Source organism: Haemaphysalis longicornis, unplaced genomic scaffold (assembly GCF_048455015.1).
Source record: "Haemaphysalis longicornis isolate Haplotype H1 unplaced genomic scaffold, Haemaphysalis longicornis Haplotype H1 scaffold_3, whole genome shotgun sequence".
Classification (NCBI taxonomy): domain Eukaryota; kingdom Metazoa; phylum Arthropoda; class Arachnida; order Ixodida; family Ixodidae; genus Haemaphysalis; species Haemaphysalis longicornis.
In genome coordinates this window covers 207627951-207649033 of record NW_027526335.1, presented here as the reverse complement: position 1 = coordinate 207649033, position 21083 = coordinate 207627951, and the positions used below count along the sequence as shown (strand labels likewise).

The following is a 21083-nucleotide window of genomic DNA, read 5'->3' as shown; positions in this document are numbered from 1 at the left end:
AAGAATTGCTCAATGTCTGTAAAGTGGTGATTCAGGCGGGTTTGTTCGGTGTTGATGAAATGCAAGAAGACACTCGCCTGGTCAAAAACAAATAAACAAATAAAGACGTTTTGGGGGCCCTACTGGTTCCTTGATCACAATGAAAGGGGGGTGAAAGGTCGCGATTATTTATAGTTTCGGTGGCGCAGAGTGCGCATGTATGTCTCGGGGAGATTACCCCGCGACCGGTTAATCGTGTTTTTAGTTGGTTGAATATGCACTGATTCTAAAAGTAGTCGTGTCGACAGGCGCTTCTCTGATGCTATTATGCTTGCGGAATCCCAATCGATGACGTGGTCAGTAGCCAGGTGATGATCCGCCAAGGCATTTCAGCTTGCATTGCTTTTTTGACATCGTTCTGGTGCTATTGAATTGATTGATTGTGGGGTTTAACGCGCCGACGCAACGCAGGCGATGAGGCGCGCCGTAGTGGAGGGCTCCGGATTAATTTTGACCACCTGGGGATCTTTATCGTGCGCCGAAATCTCGTACACACGGGCGTTTTTGCTTTTCGCCTCCATCAGAAAAGCGGCCGCCGCGGCCGGGAATCGAACCCGCGACCTCGTGCTCAGCAGCGCAACGCCTTAGCCACTGAGTCACCGCGGCGGGTTGGTGCTATTGAGTTCTTTTAAAAATTTCCAGTTTCACCTATTTAGGATGCGTCGCAATCCTTGCATGGAATTTTGCAGGCAACTCCGAGGAATCTTGATTTTTCTAAAGGGTCCTTCACGCATACCAGCTTCTGCTTAAGCCTGTTCGTTGGCACGTGTGCAATGTTAATGCCATATGTGCCAAACACCCTTGCAAGAGCTTCAATGATGCCTTGCGTGTAGGGGACGGCAGCGCGTTTTTGCCATTCTTCTTCAGGAACCCTTTCGGAGGAGGCAACTGAAGCCCGCAATTGTTGCGTCCTCACAAGCTTTGAAGGGTAGCCGTTGCTACGAAGGTCCTTCCTTACCACGGCTAGCTCTTGCTTGCGCAGACCAGGCTCAGAGCAGATTCGTGATGCGCGTGAGAAGAGTGCAGCGGCGACGGAGCGTTTTTGGCCTATAGGATGCGCAGTATCGAACCCCAGGTATCTACCCGTGTGGGTCGGCTTTCGATACACACTGGTTGTAAATCCTTTGGCCGACCGTTTCAGAAGTACGTCGAGGAAGGCGATCTGTCCGTTATTTTCCTGTTCCATGGTTAACTGGATGCTTGGAACACAAGAGTTTAGATGCTCAAATAAAGGCATTACGTTTCGGCGGTGGATCACACAAAAACAGTCGTCTACGTAGCAGACAAAAATCTTAGGGTCGTCTTGTACGAGCATAGCGCAGACTTTTCTAGAGCCTCTAAGGCAATATTCGCACAGACTGCTGAAACGGAAGCTGAATGAAAACTCTGCGTGCATTACTCGGTGATCACTAATTTCGGGTAGGTATGAGATTGAGGACAAGCAACCAGGATGGTCGGTTAGTATTAAATCTAGGATGTTAGAACAGCCACCTGCAATGCGCGAGGGCTCTGACACTAGTTGTATTACGTTGAAATTCAGGCAAGTGTCTATAAAATCTCTCGTTTCGACATCGTATGCTGACGAGGGTGTGGGGTCGTGCCAATTAATTTTAGGAAAATTATAGTCACCAAAGAGTAAAATGTGGGCGTTAGGGTGGTTGCACGTGAGTGTGGTGAGCATATTATTTAGGTCACGTGAGAAACCTGGAATGTTGTTTGGGGGCCTATAACACACTCCAAGTAGCACTGTTTCAGGCGAGGCGCGGCAAAGTAGCCATAGAATTTCAATGTCCGACTGAACGTCGACCATACAACAGGGTATTTCCGGGGAAACAGCGATTAGCACACCACCCCCGCGCCACGTTTGCGGTCGGTACGAAACAACTGAAATCCTGGTAGATCCGAAAGTACTTCGGCGTCGGATACTTCATTGGTAAGCCATGTTTCAGTTAGTATCAAAATATTACTGTTAGAAGACGCCACAATATTAGACACGAGTTGACGCTTCGGCATGAGGCTGCGAATATTTGTGAAGATAACAGAAAAAGAAAGATCATTTCGCGATTGGATTCGTGGGCGGTGCGGTTAACTCTTTGGGCGCGATGATAGCTACGCAACTTCTTGTACCGATTGCGATGTCTGGTCAAAAACGTAGCGTTTGGAGCCCATGTGCAAAGTTCTGAAATGTATCTGAAATTTTCCTGATTTTTGCTTGGCGAAAGCAACTAGATGACGGCGGGCATTACGAACGGAGAGGGAAAAATCTTCGCCAATGCTGAAGTTGGTTCCTTTCAATTTGCGGGCATTTGCAAGGGCGTTTTCTTTGGTTTTGAAAAACGGGAACCTCACGATTATTGGGCGGCAGCGATCATTTTTGTGGCGTCCGAGGCGGTGGGCGCGATCTATTTCCTTCGGGTCTATTTTGATTTTCAGATGCTCAAGACAGTGGTTTATAATAAGTTGTTCTGTTTCATTGTTGTCTTCTTTTGGGTTAGGATCTGGGAGGTTATAAAAGATAAGGTTATTGCGGCGGGACCGCTTTTCAGCGTCATCCAGCCTATTTTCTAGTTCAAGGACTAAGTGAGTGGTTGCGGTGGTGTCGGCTTGAATTGAGGCTATGTCGGCTCGCAAGGGCAAAAGGCTCTGGTAGTGACGTTCTAGTTCACTCATGCGCTTGCCTAGATCTGACAATGTTTTGCCGGTTGTTAGGAGCTGCTGTTTTAATTCTTCAACTTCGGATATCAGCTTATTTTGACCAGCGCTAATTTTTTGAAGTTCCGTGAGTACTTCTGCCATTTCAGGACCAGGGTTAGTTTCAATGTCTCCCGACAACAACAGTAGCACAGAATGACCAGCATGAAAACACTCGGCCATGATAGCGAGACGGCACTGTGGGCTTGGCAGCTATACTAGAAAGTAATTACTTGATTTTTTAGCGTAGAGGCTGCTATGCTTACTAACCTGTATTGTTGGGAGGAACGGGTAAGCACACTGCGTTGCGGTACAGCTGCCATGCCCACAAGGGGCCGCCGGTGGCCGTCCGCAATATATAGGTGCTCCTAGCGGTGATGTCGTCTTCGATGGGGCTGTCCGGTGTGAAGTGGGGGAAGAGTAGTCCAGCCACGGCGCTCGCAACAGTGTCGGAGTGGGGGCGGAGGGGGGCGGGCCAGTGCCTGCTTCGCCATTGCTCGGCAGGAAGGTGAAATTCGGTGACGGGTCCAACGAAGCGACTGCGAAGCCAGGCAGCAGCAGGCGAACGACCGCTACGAGGAACACCTGCATTGTTGGGAGGAACGGGTAAGCACACTGCGTTGCGGTACAGCTGCCAAGCCCACCGATTGTCGATCCTTCTGTGACAAAAAGTCATCACTTCTTCCACTCACACGGCAACATTTTCCTGATGTCATCGCCTTACAAGAATCAGATATAGAAAACGTATATCTCCGTGATTATGCAACATACAACACGAACCCCACAGCACGAACAGCCGTCCTCGTACGAGCCAACCAAACAGCACAGCAACATTCCCTGCCTAAAACCACTGACTACATCTTTCTCGAAATACTCTCTCGAAAAACTCTACCTAGTCTCTACATCCTCAACATATACTGCCCTCCCACCGCCCAACTCGCTGAAAGTGACCAATTATTGAAGTAAGCAAAACAGTGAACCGGAGGACTCAAGTGGGTAAGTTTAGTCGATTTTAACGCCCAGCATACGGCATGGGGATACTTTCGCAACAACAGCAAGGGCAGTAAAATATACGAAGCCACCATCAAACTCATCTACATTTCTGCAAGGTTGCACACACCCCGGCCGCATCGCAAATACCATATCCCGCGATACCTCGCCCGACCTAACGCTGACCTGCAACATCATGAACGCCGTTTGGAGGTGCATGGAATATAACTGTTGGTCATTAGGGGTAACAGAGTGGATCCCTAGGACAGGCAAGCGTAGCAGGGGGCGGCAGAAAGTGAGATGGGCAGATGAGATGAAGAAGTTTGCGGGGATCAATTGGTCACAGTTACCGCAGGACCGGGATAATTGGATATCGATCGGAGAGGTCTTTGCCCTGCAGTGGCAGTAGATAGGCAGGTGATGATGATGATGATGACGATGGAAGAAGCGCTGGGGAGTGATAACTACATAATAGAGCTAGAAATCCACATTCCCCTACTGATCCAATCCACAATCTAAAAGATTGGGCCGCCACACTACATATAGAAATGGGCAAGCACACCAAAGAAATCCCCCTCACTCAGGAAAACCATGTCGTAGACAACCACCTTCCCCACCTGTGGGATGCCCGCAGGAGACTACTGAAACGCTGGAAAAAACGGAGAACGAATCGAAAATTCCGAATCCGCATAGCCCAGATCACGCTACAAGCAGAAGCATGCGCTCACCAACTAAGCTGGCAAAACTGGACTCGGTTTGACGACAGACTTCCAGGAACACTCGGAACCTGCTGCACCTGGCATTTACTTCGGCCTCTTATGGGTACAAAAGAATCGGAAGCGTCTAAAGCACATTAACTCCTACAGCTCATCCACAACCACCCAGGGACTGAACAAAACCTACTAAAAGAACTAGAACGACCCCTCGAAGCACCGCCGTCACCGCATCGCACGATACTTTCAACATATACCGGCCACTCCGATTCGGACCTCGATCACCATAACTGAAATCGAAGGTGCAGTGCACAGGAAAACTACCACAGTGAAGGACTTGATTCTGTTTTGTTCTTTTCTATCTTTTTTTAGAATAATGCCCGCCTCTGTGTTTAAATTCGTGCAAGTTTTCAATAAACCTCAGTTGGAAGTAGCGCTTGTGCACGTCGCCTCTCCCTGTGCTTGTCGATTTTTTTCCCTCTATACGACATCAAGGACAAAGTTTCTAATAAACTCCTCCGTAATCTTGATTTCGTAACCCTCGAAAATCTACTGAACTACATCAACGAACACTGCATCGCAGGCACCTTGCCTTCACAATAGAAGCATGCGAACATAACACTGATCCCCAAACCCGGAAAGCCACTTAACCCCAACAGCCCCTGACCTATCTCCCTCACATGCTGCGTAGGAAAACTCTTCAAACATTTGGTCCACAATCGCCTCTCACCCCAAATCGAAGACAACTACTTTCCTCACACAATGCTACGTTTGTAGTCCAGATGCAAGAAGATATACTAAGCAAGTTGTCAAATTATCACAAGTATTCCATCCTTGCATTAGGCATCAAAGGTGCTTTCGACAACGTAACACATCAAGCCATCCCGCGAGGACTCAGCTCAATCAGTTGTGGCAACGTCTTTGCAACTATGTCACCGCATCCCTCACGATTGATTGATTGATTGTAGGGTTTAACGCGCCGACGCAACGCAGGCGATGAGGCGCGCCGTAGTGGAGGGCTCCGGATTAATTTTGACCACATAGGGATCTTTAACGTGCGCTGAAATCTCGTACACACGGGCATTTTTGCTTTTCGCCTCCATCAGAAAAGCGACCGCCGCGGCCGGGAATCGAACCCGCGACCTCGTGCTCAGCAGCGCAACGCCTTAGCCACTGAGCCACCGCGGCGGGTCCGCCGTCCATGTGTTACTGGCAAAGATTATGTGTGCATGTCTTGCTTGAATGATAGATAGTAGTGTGAGTAAATTGCGCAGTTCTTGCCCAAGACGCCGAGCGCATGCGTCAGGCTAGGCAGGACCCAGTATTTGCCCCCAGGGAAGCTGGGCGCAAGCGACAAGCTTGTCGAGACGAGGAGAAGCATTTGACCCCCTTCCCCATCACCATTTGTTCTGGTTTTCAACAGCTTTGCTTGACATCCTCTTTCGCTGGGCGGGATGGCGCCCATTTTTATTGTGCTCTGGAGGTGTCCAGAGCAATCCTGGCCCTGACACTCGATCGAAAACGCTTTTGCAAAGAGAATCATTGCCGGATGATACCGGTGAATACGTGAAAGTTGTTTGAATTGTTGAAAGACCTGCATGCACGTGCTGTGCGAAGTTCGAAGTGTCACGAGGATCTTGCTGCCGACGTAAAGGAAATGAAAACGTCTCAGAAAAGCATTGAAGGTGAAATGGCCAGTTTAAACAACAGACTTGATGCATCGGAAAAAAAATCGGAAACATTTCAATACTTCAGTAAGGATCTTTCGTGTATGGGAGCCTCTGACGAACAACTTACGACTGAGAATGCCGCTCTAACACGTCGCTTCGACAAACTCGAGGACAGATCGGGGCGTGATAACTTAATCTTCCATGGCATTGTCGGTTCCAAAGAAACTTGTGAACAAACTGAACTAAACCTAGTGACAGAACTAACACGGGTTATTTATTTAGTCTCTACAGGTTCTATTAAACGCGCTCACCGTCTAGGTGCATACTCACCAGGGAAATCTCGTCCAATAAAGCCAAATTTTCTAGCTACAAAGTAAGAAAAAACGCTGTCCTTTCCTACGCAGCTAAAAAATAGCAACATTACTGTAAGCGATGTTTCTGTCTCTAGTCGTAATTCCCGAAAAATATTACTAAACTTCGGTAAAACATTGCGTGGATCCTCCAGATTTCTACTAAGTCACAACAAACTCTTCGTCAACAAACAAATTACACCATCTTCCAACGTGGGTACCCTGAGGGGATGCAAAGCCGTGGAGTAGTAGCGTGTTAATTGGTTGTTAGAGTAAAGACACGTGTAGTAGCGTATTAAATGTCTTCTTTATTTATCGAGTAGTGGGGAACGTTTTGCGGCTTCTCGTTCACGAAGCGAGGAATCCGTTGTTCGACGCTGGCGTTTCGAAGCGTTGTCACGTTGCCGAACGTCGTCTGGATCAGCTACTCGCCGCTGGCGTTTCAAAGCGGCTTCTGGTTCTCGAGGCGAGGAATCCGCTGCTCGACGCTGCCGTTTACGTTCGGCATCACGAGCTCTCCTCTGTGCAGCCTTGTCTTCAGACGTGCTCGCGGTTCTGACAGTGTGCTGGCTGGCGCTAATTGAAGGTGTGCCAGCCATTTCGCTGACGGAATCGTTGGCGTCCATTTCCAGTCATCGGACGGCGCAGTACCGAAGAAGCAACTGAGCGGAGCGCGGACGAGGTTTATTTGCAGAGCAGAGGGAGTGGAGGGGAGGAGCTGCGCGCGTAGCGCACAGGTGGTGTGGAGAGGAGCAGCCATGGAGGAAAGAATACTCAGGAGAGGCCCCTAGCATCCCAATGCATTGCGAAAAGTGTGGAGGAAGTTACGTCATTTTTCTTGAGCCCATGGACAATGTTGCTTACTTGTTTACAACTGCGGCGGCCAAATTTGGGCAAATAGAACGGGCAAATTTTTAAGGCGCTTAGTATGTCGCTGCCTCGCTACGCTTGCAAACCAGCGCAGTCACTACGGCAAACGTTTTTAGATTAGGCCAGTTTGAAAACTCCGCCTTCGGAGGCGGCCTTAACTCGTACCCTGGCTGCAGCGGCGCTTACGTCCTTACGTCGCGTCGAGAACGGCCGAGCGAGCCGCTGCCGCCGCCGGCGACCTGCCGGGAAAATCCCCTTCGCTCAGCGTTGGCGAGAGCCACAGTTCGTTCTTTGCACACTTTGTGTTTCTTTGTTATGAAGTGAAGTGAAATTTATCGCTGCTGAGACGTAACGCGCAAAGACCGCAGTGCTGTACGACCCCAAACAATGCTCTCGTCGCCTGCGTTCGCCATCCCGCGAGCCTGTTGCTATGACGACGACAAACGATAGTTTGCCAGGCTTAAGAGCCGAAAAATTGTCCTTCTATCTCAAAAACGAAGGCCGTTTTTCTATTGAAACTTTGGGTGAGGGTTAGAATGGGCAAATTGAAGGCGAAATCGACAGCTTAGAACATGATATCGCACCGAGGAATTAGCGACGAAGCTGTTTTCGCTTCGAAGCGGCAGGGCAGGGCGACGCCATGTTAGTCAAATCAAACCGGAGACAGCAAAGGATGATGTGATAGAGTGCTGGGCTTTGTGGGCTCAAGTCATGGCGGGACTCGGCTTCATAAATGTGACGTCAGGGCCGCTCCTTACCTTTTCTTTCCTTCATGGGAGCAGCGCTCGCTAGCGAACAGTGTTGCCGGTGTCTTCCTGAGCCGGCACGAGACGCGCCGAGCGGCGAGGAGGCGAGCGGCGTTATCACAGATGGCGTGGAGATGGGGACGAGGAGGAGAGGTGCGGACGCCGGACGACGGAGGGTCGACTGAGAGATGCTCTGCATCTAAAATTGTTTCATATACGACGCAAGTACCGATAGCGTACAACAGATTGAGCAGCGCGATGCACCCACAAGCCAAAGCGCAGAGCCTGCGCAGCCCATGACTAGCTAGGAAAGCGCGAGGGGAATTGGCAAGATATCGCAATCAACTTCTTCTCCTCAAGTATCTGTTCTCTTTGCCAAAGTAAGAAGCGTGCTCAACAAGCATCACCAGTTATCATGTGCTGTCCAATCATGCTCAGCTGATGTGGTTGCATTAACTGAAACCTGGCTTCACGATCATGTCCGCGACCACGTAATTTTTGAAACTTCATCTCAGTTTACCATATACCGCTGCGACCGGACTGCGCGTTGCGGCGGCGGAGTCCTTCTGGCTATTTTAAAAAAAAATATCTCGCCCTCCACAACACACATTCGCAGTGACCTAGAAATTATCTGGGTTTCGCTAACTCTCAGCCATCATACAATAATTCTTGGCGTCTGCTACCGACCTCCGTCTTCCTCGCATGATTTTGTTAATTACACGACGCACTTCATCGGGTTTACACTCGTTTTCCTACATCCAAAGTAATCTTAATGGGCTATTTCAATTTCCCTAACATCACGTGGAATACCCAGCCACCATCCTTGTCACCATTCTCAACGCTAACAAATGACTTTATTCACTTATGCTACATGTTTTCATTATCCCAAATAGTAGCACATCCTACCAGACGTACATCTACCTTAGCGAATATTCTAGATTTGGTATTACCAAGCAGACCCGATTTCATTTCCTCGATTTCACACCTGCCTGGTGTAAGTAATCATTCCTTGCTTACATTTTTTTCTGAATGTAACGAGGCCGAAAGCGTATATAACCAGGAAAACAATTCATGCCTACGGGAAAGCTAAGTTTGCTGCCATAAAAAACGATATATCCGCATTCACTGACCACTTTTTTCAAGACTGATAAAAAATCAGCGGAATCTAACTGAACATTTTTGCCAGTAAAATTCACCAGCTAATTGAAAAGTTCATTCCAAGCCACCCCATCACGTCCACTGTACATGCGCCATGGTATAACCCTTACATTAAACACTTACCTAACAAAAAGAAACGTATGTATCGTCGTGCGAAACTTTTTTATCCTAACGCACGCTGGACAGCTTACAAGTTGGCCTCAGAAACCTACGTAGCAGAACTCAAGAATGCAAAAAATAAATTCCTAACTAGTATGTCACCTTCTATTCTCAAAACGAATACACGGAAATTTTGGCGCTTTGTTAATCCGCCAACCAACAATTCCATTGCACTTTTTGACTCATTTAAGAAGCCTATCCCTGCCAGCGCTTCTGCATCTGTCTTTAATGACAGCTTTATTAAACATTCTCTTGGAACTTCAGACCTTGATCTCCCTGTCACGCATCATTATGATTATGTATTATGCCTCCTGTGGCCGTAGATGCAGCTGGTATTGCTAAACGTATTGAAAGTCTGCCTAATCACTCCACCTGATCATGATGGTACCAATACGAAATTCCTAAAAAATACCAGTGCGTTAAGTTCAACAATATTAAGAAGAATTTTTCAACAATCAATATACCCATCTTCACTACCGGCTATGACGAAGATTCGTAAGGTAGTTCCAGTGTATAAATCAGGCGACAATAATAAACCAATGAATTACAGACCTATTTGGCTTACATGCGTAGGCTGTAAACTACTGCACGTTATTTTTACAAACCTAGTAAATCTTCATGGAAATAACGGTTTCTTCACAACAGCGCAACATGGATTTCGAAAATAATATTCCTGCGAGACGCAGCTGATATCATTCACTCACAAACTGCATTGCATTTGAGACCGTTCTTCGTGTGTTGATTGCACTTTTTAGAGTTTTCGAAAACCTTCGAAAAGTGTCTCAAAAATTACTAATTCACAAGCTTCAGCAACTAAATATTTACTCAAACTTATCGCAGTATATTGAATGTTTTTTTTAACTAACCGATTAGAGTATGTTGCACCCAACGGTCATTATTCTCCGCCCGCCCAGGTTTATTCCAGTGTACCCCAGGGATCGGTTTTGGTCATCTCTTATTTCTTATCTACATTAATGACCTCCCTTCTCTTGTAAATTCTAACGTACACCTTTTTGCCTATGACTGCGTAATATTTCATGAAGTGCTCGACAATAACACTTCAATCACTCTCCAATAACACGCTCAAATCTGAACTCAATGTTGTCTGTAACTGGTGTAACTCGTGGCGTAGAAAACTAAATGTAAACAAGTGCGAAGCTATGCTAATATCCCGCAATAACACCACTACATTTTGTTACTATCTAGATGACACTCCGTTAAAAGCTGTAGAGTGGTATAAGTACTTAGGTGCCCACATAAATGTAACCTAACTTGGTCCCTTCATATTCAAAATATAATTAACAATGGTGTTCGCATGTTTGGTTACGTACGACGAAACTTTAACGCACCGCTAGAGTTTAAATTACTGCTGTTCAAAACACTAATTTGACCCAAAATGGAATACGCTACGAGTGTTTGGGACCCTCACCCGGCTAATCTAATTAACGCACTTGAACTGGTACAGAATAACTCGGTTTGTTCTATAATATCTGAATATAACCGACGTGCCAGTATATCTGCCATGAAGTCAGACATTGGACTTCAATCCTTACCATCCCGGCGAATAATTTCTCGCTTAGCTTTGTTTTATCAACTTTAAAACAACGATGCTCTTCGCGATGAACTTATCCCCCGGCCTCTGTACCTTTCTTCTCGCATCGATCACCGTCAGAAAGTGGGTTTTCTCCAAAGCAACATGAAGGCGTTCTGTCTTTTTTGCCGCTCACATATCGGGAATGGAACCACCTCCCCGAAGAAATTGTCACGATTGCCGATAACAATTTTTTTCGCGCACGCGTAGCAGACATTGTATGATGAGGAGCAACGTTATGTCTATTTCTTATTAACAAAAAAACTGTAGTTGTATTTTATATTTTGGACTTGTAACCACTCCCCTCTTTAATACCTCTGTCCCTAAGGGTAAAATAGACAGATAGATGTAACTTTATTAGGAAAGGGGCTGGCTCCGAGGGCTGAAAGGATGGTAGAGAGGGATAGAAGGGGGTAAAATTAAGTCCGGCTCAGGATGTCAGCCTTACGTGCGAAATCCCAGAGAGAACGTAGACTGGGGCAACGGGTGTGTGCTGTGGTGGCGTGATCCAGAACTCGTACGTGGGCACTTGGCGGCGATCCGCGCGCGAATACTCTCAAGACCGAAACACTCCCTCACTAGGTGCTGCATAGTAGAACGAACCCCCAGGTCACAGGTTCGGCAGGTGTCGTCAGGATTTGAGGGCTCAACGTCGTCAGGTTGGTGGCGTTCATGACGAGGCATGTAAGCTCGCCATTTAGCAAGAACATCATGGGTTAGTGCCGCTCCAGCTCGAGCCTGATGGATGAAAAGCTCGGCAGCGCGCGGCAGTCCACTCGGCAATGAATGGGGGTCGAAACGTAGCGACAACAGAAGCACTTGCCGCAGTCGTTGCTTCAGGAAGTCATGCTAATGATGATGGTTGGTGTTTAATAGCGCAAGGCCATCAAGGGAAAGAGCGCCAGAGAAGAAGTTATTTAATCGTTGATGAGGCCGTAAATACTAAAACATGTGAGTAAAACTAAAACTGACGCAAAACGGAGATGGCTGGTGTATAGGGCCAGTATGATATGACGAGCTGCAAAAATTTTACCGCAGCTAAAAACTGAACACGTTGACTAGAAAGCATTGATTCATCGCCTAAAAAGTATGATGGGTGCGGTGGGATGTGTCGTCTGTGTAATTCAGAAAAATGTTTGTGTCGTGTTGTGTCAAGTGGCTTGCAGGTGATTAGTATGTGAACTACGGACAGGGGCTTTCCACACCTGCTACACATGGGTACCGAAGTTCCAGTGAGCAGGTGAGAGTGCGTTACATGTGTGTGACTTATCTGCAGCCTAGCCAGGGCGCCTTCAGTGTATCTGTTGTGTGAGTCAGTTATAGCGTCCCAGTTGTGGTTTTATTACGTGAAGTTTGTTCCAGCGTAGTTGCCATGTGTTACAAACCTGTCGTCTGATCTTTGTCTTTAGGTCGGTGTAAGGTACTGTTACGTCAACCGCGGTGGTGAGAGCAGCAGCACCAGCCATTTGATCAGCGGTCTCATTGCCAGAGATTCCACAGTGGCCTGAGACGTAGCATATAGTTATTTCAATATTTGAGCCATATTCCATCACTAGAACCTTTAGAAGAACATTCATCACATAGGTTCGGCCGCGAGAAAAGCCACCGCCAACAAACATGCCTGGGCGATTGTAGTGCTGCCTGTAGTCTACTGCGTTTGGCCATGTTACTGAAATGCTAAATTCCCTCCCACCCAAACACGTCCTTGTATTATGAAATTCGAAAGCTTTTAACTTTTATTTCTGAAAGAAAGTGTTATAGTTATTTCTCAATTTGAAGCATATGCAGTCATTACAACATCTAAAAGAACATTGATCACATAGTTTTTAGAAGACCTTCCTGATGACAGTGCCTGCACAACGCTTGGGTATCTGTGTACACGATGAACTTGGGAATTTTATGTATCAAGCTATGATTTGAAACGAGTAAGATGTCCTACGCTTCTGCCGTGTAAATACTGCTATGAAATTTATAGTGCTACAAGCGCTAAAATTTGGTCCGTGCGCTCCACAAGAGACCGTAGAAGCAGTTTTCGACACCTCCCTGAAAAATTCAGCGCACCCGTACTTGTCCAGCAGGAAGAGGAAGTGCTGAAGAATCGCACTCCAGGGTACCCTATTTTTCCTACTTGCATGAATGACCGGTCGCATGATATAGGACGAAGATGCCATGGTGGGAATAACATTATGGGTGGGTGTCTTGTGCGTGTCTGAAAGGGGTACGTTGAGTGCAGAAGCCTCCTCTCCCACTCTCAGAAAGAAAGCTAAGGAAATAAATGCCCTGTTCAAAAAGAGTTGCAAGTTTGATGTATCGTTCATGATAGGATTAGAAGGATGGTTGGTGAGAGACACGATCTTAGATACATACAGCAAGTCAACATGCTCCCGCTGATGCCCTAGGCACCATTTGTCACACTCGACACACAGACTCTCGACAGGGCTAGTGCAAAAAGCGCCGCATGAAAAGCGAAGGCCAGGATGCAGCATTGGGTCGAGCATTTTCATTGATGTTATTGTAGTCGACCCATACACGACACTGCTGTAGTCAAGCCGAGACCCTACCAAAGCAGTATAGAGATGCAGAAGCAGTTGTTTGTCGGAACCATAAGATTGGCGTGAGAGGACCTTAGGAACGTTCAATGTTTTTAAGCATTTATATTTGAGCTGTTTGATAGGCGCTGTGAATGTAAGCTTTTAATCGAAATAAATACCTATGTTCCCAGGAATCGGCACGTTCTCATTAGTGATGTCTGGGTCCGGGTGGACCCCACGCTTCCTGGAGAACACAACACAAGAGCTTTTTTTCCAGGATTCAGTTTAAAACCATTCTTGCCTGTACAGCGACACTAAGCTATACTTGACGTTCACAGATTGGCATAGACTTGACGTTCACAGAATGACATATTACAAGATTTAAAAGTTATTTGGACGTCATCTAAATACGTGGAATAAGTGACTGTAGGTTACAGTGCCTTCACAATGGAGTTCATCTCGACTATAAAGAGTGTGCAACTCAAAACGTCTTCTTGAGGCACGCCGTTTCCTTGAACATAAACGATGGAGAGTGCATTGCCACCTCTCACACGAAATGTTCTCTCCGACATATAACTATAAAGGATGTGCAACATGTCCGAAACACCTAATGACTTCGCGTCACTAAGGATGCCGTGCCGCCAAGCGGTGTCATAGGCTTTCTCGATGTCGAAAAACACAGTAAGGCAAAACTGTTTATGCACGAAGGCATCGTTCAAATATGATTCAAGAGCGACAAGTTGGTCGTTTGTAGATAACCCCACCATGAAGCCTACCTGGCAGCTCTCGAGAAGACCGCTGTTCTACAAGTACACGGGTCTTCTGTTGATCAACTTCTCGAGAAGCTTGCACAGGCAGCTTGTGAGGGCGATGGGTCGACAGCTTGCGAAAGTGAACGAGTCCTTCCCTCTCTCAAGAATGCTGCAACTATGGCCTTTTTCCAAGACATTGGAATATGCCCTGAAAGCCATATTTTGTTCTAAAGCTGAAGGAGTGTAACAATAGTGTCTGTGTGTAAGTGCTCTATCATTGTATATGTGATGTTGTCTTGGCCTTGAGCTGAGGGTTTACAGGTACTCAGAGCACCCGTCAGCTCATGAAGCGAAAACTCGGAGTTAAAGGATGTGGTGGACCTGTCGCTGTCACGTTAAGGCTTCTTTTCGGCTGAGAGGTTGTGTTTCATGAAAGTGTTCGCGTAAAGTGCTGAACTGGACACGTGTTGGAAGTGTGCGAGTGTGAGGAAAGGACACAAGTTACTTGTTTCCCTTTTGTGTTGTGTTTTTTTTAATTAATACACTGTGATATGGGCTGTGAGTGAACTCGAGCTACCAGTGCAAACCGGAAGAGAAAACGACTGGCTGTGGTCAGGTGGGACGGTAGCTGGGAAAAAATCAAGGAAAAAGGAGAACGAAGCCGGAAGAGCTCGAGGGAACATGCGGATGGTCTCGTGCCACGGAACCATCATAAGCGACGTGGACCCTCGCTGACGTGTCTTTGGCTACTCGCCCCTGTTCTCTGCTTCCCCTTTGGGGTTTTGGCCATGATTTTTTGGATTTCAGATTGCTTTTTATTTCGTTTAGAGAGCACTTTCTAACGCTGGAGCATTTCCTAAATTGTAGGTTCGGGAAGCAGGCGAGCTGATGTCGTTCAGCTCTCCCGGCCAGGTGCTATCGCCTTGGTCGGCTCCCCTTTCTGCGCAGGAGCTGCCTCTGAATTTGTTTTCCAGTGGTGGCGTGAACGGGGTTCCTGTGGCTCCGGTCCCGGCTAATGGGCCGTCCATTCGTCTCAACCATCCCGAGGCAGTCCAGTTTGCCCTGCAGGGAGGAGTTTGCTCTGTAGGAGTTTGCAGTGCAGGGAGGCAGTCCAGTTTCCCCTGTAGTCCAGTTTGCCGTGCAGCACTACCAGTCGGTGACCGAGGTCCGGCAATTCGGCAAGGGTGGCGTAGTGTGTAGGTCCTCAGATCTGTCCTGCATTTCTGACCTGCTAAACTGTCTCATGTTCGGCTCCATTCCGGTGAGTGCGTTCATCCCTCATCACCTTGCGTGCTCAAAAGGCATCATACGGGGTGTTAGCGCAGAGTTGAGCGCCACGAACGTGCTCCACAAATTTGCAGACGCTGGGGTGATTGCAGTGTATCGCTGTAGTCGAGAGGCCAAAAACACCAGGGTCCCCACTGAATCAGTCATCGCCACATTTGCAGGTCTCACTTGCCCCTCCGAAATTAAGGTCTGGCCACTCGTTTTCAGAGTTGAGCGTTTAAATCCGCGTCATCTGCAGTGAAAACGGTGCTGGCGATTTGGGCACTCTTTGACTCACCACATTTTTTAATATTATTTTTTTTCTTTTCTTCTCTTTTTTTTTGTGTGTCCGTACCGGCGAAGCGATTGGCCTCGGTGCCGCCAACTCCCGGGCACTGCCCTTCAAGCCTTCTGTGGCTTCGGCAGGCCCGCAAATGTGCCTTCTATATTGCAATAAACATATATTATTATTATTATTATTATTATTATTATTATTATTATTTGAGGGGTTGTCAATCGTTCCTTTGTTGTTGCTCGTGTGGGAGCGCGCACTTAGCTCCCGAATGCAACGTAGATGAGGTAAAGCGCTGCCTCTGTCAGCAAGGAAAACCAGCGGACTACTCCAACTGTCGTGCCCGAGCTCAGGAAGTCAGTGTGCTCGAATTTCCAGAAAAACGTCGCTGTTCGCGGGCGGAAGCCGCAGCCATTGTCAAAGAGCGGGCTTTCGGATACGCGGGTGTTGCCTCTCGCCAGGTGGCTACAACGGACCCTTCCTTGCCTTCGCTTGTAGATACTGGTATCGCAAAAGCCATACCTGCAGCGGTTGACCGTATGTCAGGTATATTTCCAGAACGCTTTCAGCAAATGCAAGCGCAAATGCAGATGATGTCATCGCAGTTCTCCCAACTGCTCCAAGCATTCCAGGGCATGCTCGCTTTTATGCTGCAGCTCAACTCCAACTCTACTAATCCATCGTTCAGTCTTCCTGAGGCCGTCACTGCTCCTCCTCAGAGCTCTCCAGTAGCCCCACTAATGACAGCTTCCTTGGTAAACCCCCTCTGCACCAACACCTTGGCAAATAATGCAACAGTGCTAGCACCAGTGCAATGTCAAAGCGCTGCATCTGTACCTGCTGTTTTTCCTTCCTCTACCAGCCAAATCGTAACGAACAATCCATGTCATGAGACGCGACCTTCGTCTACAGCTTCCCAGTTCACTTGTCACCCACCTATTGATTGCTCCACAGTCCCGCTACCTCTAGATTCGTGTGACGAAACATCGTCTGAAGACATGATTGTTACCTTTTCCAACAAGAGAGGCACGTCCCCTCCACCCGGTCCCTCTGCGAAGTCAAAAAATAGGAACGCCCAGTTACGCAACACCACGCCAGAGGATATCCTAACCAAAGCGGTGACTGAGGCTAACATATAACTAATTATGGCGTCTCTTAAAATGTTACAATGGAATTGCCGCTCGATTCAATCCTCTTCTTCCGACCTTTACTCTTTAACTGCTAAATTTTCCCCAGAAATTATCATTCTACAATAAACTTGGTTGGACTCTGGCACATGTTTTACGTTTCATAACTACAATACTTTCCGACTGGACCGTCAAGGTCGCGGTGGGTGTTTACTAATATTAATATCTAACAATTTCTGCCGTAATGCCCTTAAGACTTTTGACTTCTTGTCCTCTCAATGTGAGATTCTCGGTATTGATTTGCTTCTGCCGGGTTGCAAGCCTTTTTCATTGGTAAATGTGTATTTCCCACACGGAGTTTTCGAAGTCCGACCTTTAGATTCGGCTATAGCGGTGTGCCAGAAAGCTGTGGTAGTGGCGGGAGACTTCAACTCGCATCATGTATCTTGGGGATTTAGGACAGACACCTCAGGGAAACGTCTGTGGGAATGGGCAGGCGATAATAACCTTCACTGTCGAAATAGGCGCAATGCCACTTTTATTAGTGGGCAGTCGCGGTCTGTCCTTGACCTCACTTTTGCAACATCAGGGCTGGTATCTTCGTGGTCAACTGTTGATTGCGAGGTCACGGGTTCGATTCCCGGCCGCGGCGGCCGCTTTTCTGATGGAGGCGCAAAGCAAAAACGCCCGTGTGTACGAGATTTCGGCGCACGTTAAAGATCCCCAGGTGGTCAAACTTAATCCGGAGCCCTCCACTACGGCGCGCCCCATCGCCTGCGTTGCGTCGGCGCGTTAAACCCCCACAATCATCAACTGTTGATTGCGAGACGAACAGTGATCATATCCCTATTCTTTTCGAAATAGTTTGCTCTGCGAAAATACCTAGCCACAGAGTACATTCATGCATCAATATAACTAAATTTTCCTTGGCGTTGGGCAATGCACTGTCTACTTTTCCACCTATTCAGCAAACCTGCAGCGCTGAAAGCGTGATCACAGCTATTAATGATTCCATACGTAAAGCAAAATTTACTGTTGCATCAGTCCACAACAACTCGTGTAGTCCTTGGTGGAATGAAGAATGTACCAGAGATTTCCCACATAGGCAAGCCGCTTGGAAGCATTTTATTCACAATCAGAGTCCGACTAACTGGGTTAATTTGAAATTTTACCGCGCAACTTTCAAGCGAACTGTATTACGTGCAAAGGAATCCTTTAACTTTGGCCGATTTTCAGCCCTATCAGAACCACATCGTAGAAAAGCATTATTCAAGTTTATGAAGTCTAGCAAAATCCTGTCCCCCCTCTCTGAACGCATCCTCACTGGTTCGTTCGCCTGAAGAAATCGCAGACTTCCTAGGGAATATTGCTGGTTACCTACAGCTGCGATTTGCGACGAGGATTCCTCTTACAAGCCGTCGTAGTCTAGGCTCAGCTGATTTTGAAGAGGTCACTATAGGCGAACTGTGTAAAGTGATTTCTTCCCTCCCAGCGTCTGCGCCAGGGCCGGATGGTATTACAACAGCAGTGATAAAATTGTTGTATAATGAAGCTCCGGCAGATTTCATAAATGTAGTTAACGTTTCACTTAGAAACGCATGGATACTACCTAAATGGCGTGTGGCCAATATTCTGCGTTTCCCCAAGAAGCCGGAGCTCGGTTATTCCATTGATAACATTAGGCCGATAGCTGAAGTGATTGAGCGCGTTTTGCTTCCCCGGATTAACAAGTTTCTGATTGATAACAATATCCTAAACTGCAGACAAATTGGCTTTAGAGAAGGATGCTCCATTAGGTGGGCACATATAGACTTAGAAAGTCGCATTCAGTGGGCACGACGGAATAAGCAGGTTGCAGCATTGGTCACTCTGGATATTTCAAAAGCTTACGACTGCGTGGAATATGGCATCCTCCTAGATCTCCTGGCTTATTATTCATTCCCGGAGTACATCACTGCGTGGATAGCGGCGTTTCTAGAAAAGAGTTCTTTTGTTACCAGCATGGCTACGCCTCTTCTTGTTACGCCGCTGACAGACCCCCAGGGGTCTGTCATCTCCCCAGTGCTATTTAATCTGCTCTTGAGCTCCATACCTAGTCAGCTTGATGTACAAACATACGTTTATGTAGATGACATTGCCTTTTGCTCTTCTTCGCAGGATATTCATCCCCTCTTTCATTCTCTTCAGTCGTACCTGAATGCTCTAGAATTATGGCTGGACACTCTGAAATTTTCGTTAAATATTAATAAGTGTTCCATTCTTGTGTTCCCCCTTACGGACCCAATATCAACTTCGTTATCCTATCGTCAACAATCCATTCGGCAGGTTGATTCACTAAAATACCTTGGAGTTACATATGGCAGTAAGTTGAATTGGCGTCTCCACATTGTGCACATTGCAGTGAAAGGCTCCCGTGCTGTCGCTCTTTTGAGGGGTCTTAGCCACAAGCGATCAGGTCTGAGAGCAGATACACTCTTGATGTTTTACCGCATGTATGTTCGCCCAATCTTATAATTTGGGTGCGTTTTGTTCTCTGGCTCTGCGACCTATAAGCTCTTGCCTTTGTGAAGCTTGAACGTCAAGCATTGCGCTGCTGCTTAGGCCTGCCCGCTTACGTCCCGATTAGGGTGTTGTACTTAGAAGCCGGAGTCCTAACGCTGAACTCCAGGTTGAAATACCTAACAGCTAATGCATTCGCAAAGTTCTTTGAGTCCCCGCTGGCCAGACCACAGGCTGTTTTCCTCCAGCATGCAATGTCCTTTTTAAGTGCGAATGCACTTTATAAGCGACCCCAAACCATCCACCGCCGGCGGCGGCGTCCGCAGTGCTCCTCTATATTTAAAAAAAAGAAACAGCATCCGGCGCCAGGTTTCGATCCGAGGACTTTGCGGCCGCAGCGCGACGCTCTACCGACAAAGCCACGGACGCGACGCTGATATTAGTGTTAGTGACGCGCCTTATATCTTTAACGCATTCAAACTACGTCGTCAGCGGCGTGCGTTGGCGACTCAGCGGCGTTATAGCGGCTTGATAACTGCGTGGTGTACACGTGATACTACAAACCCGATGGAAGAGATGGAAGAGAAGGCGGCGAGGCGGTGGGCTGCGGGGGCCGAGCGCAAGCGCCGCAAGCGGGCCGACAACCGTGCATTCGCACTTTCACATTCTCCCCCTCGGGGAAATGCGGGGGAATTTTTTTGGTATATATTGGTCTCGTCTCTGGCGCCAACACGTCATTTTTGCCAATTCGTTGCTTACTCCATTAAACGCCACCCTCCTTTCAGTTCCCGCCTTGCAGTTAACATCCACAGTAGTAAGGATTTCGCTTGATAATATTTTCCCAAAAACGCTAAGCTTCTCCCGCCTAACATATTCAATAACATTATCCTGGCTCACCAGTACGAATACCCATCCCACGTGGTCATTGCAACTGACGCTTCGAAAAAGACGAAAAGGTTGGGGTGGGCATTTTCTCTCCGACATTGAACTTGTCTTTTTCATTGCTATTACCAGATTTTATCCCCATTTTTTATGCAGAATTTCTTGCTCTACTCCTTGCAATCCTGAAACTTGATCCGGCGAATTTTTTCTTGATGTTACTCACCGACTTCTTGTCCATGTGCATGGCTCTCTCCTCAGAAACTTTACATCCTATTCTCAACACTTTTTATTCCTGCGTCCCCACTCACGTGCGGGAGATTCGGCTCATTTGGCTGCCCGGCCACTGTAGGTTAACCCTCAATGAAACCGCTGACATATTAGCTAAAACAGCTTTGGCTTTACCGATCGTCGAGATTCCTCCCCCGTTTTCTTGCGTGCTGCTGGCACGTTATCTCCAATGCCTGTTCAATCAAGATGCCTCAAATCATGGTCTGAACCCTTCTCCTGAACTTGAACACCTCAGGTACCGCTGGGAGAGAAGTTTATGCCGAACTCTTTGTGCGAAGTATTCCTAACTTCTTTTCGTTGTGGTGTGCCACCACTTAATGGGTATTCATACAGGGCAAATCTGATAACCTCCGCTTTGCGCCACTTTTGCCAAGAAAATGAATCCGAAGAGCATTTCTTTCTTTTTTGCCGCCGATTTTCTAACCATCGGAGAAGGCTGCTGGAGATTCCCCTGCTACGTCTTGGACTG

At 47.4% G+C, this 21083-nt stretch overlaps 1 pseudogene; it reads right to left on the bottom strand.

The window, feature by feature from the left end:
* Positions 1–2081: 2081 nt before the first annotated feature.
* On the bottom strand, positions 2082–20570 carry LOC144175658 (uncharacterized; annotated as a pseudogene).
* Between the last annotated feature and the right edge of the window lie 513 nt (positions 20571–21083).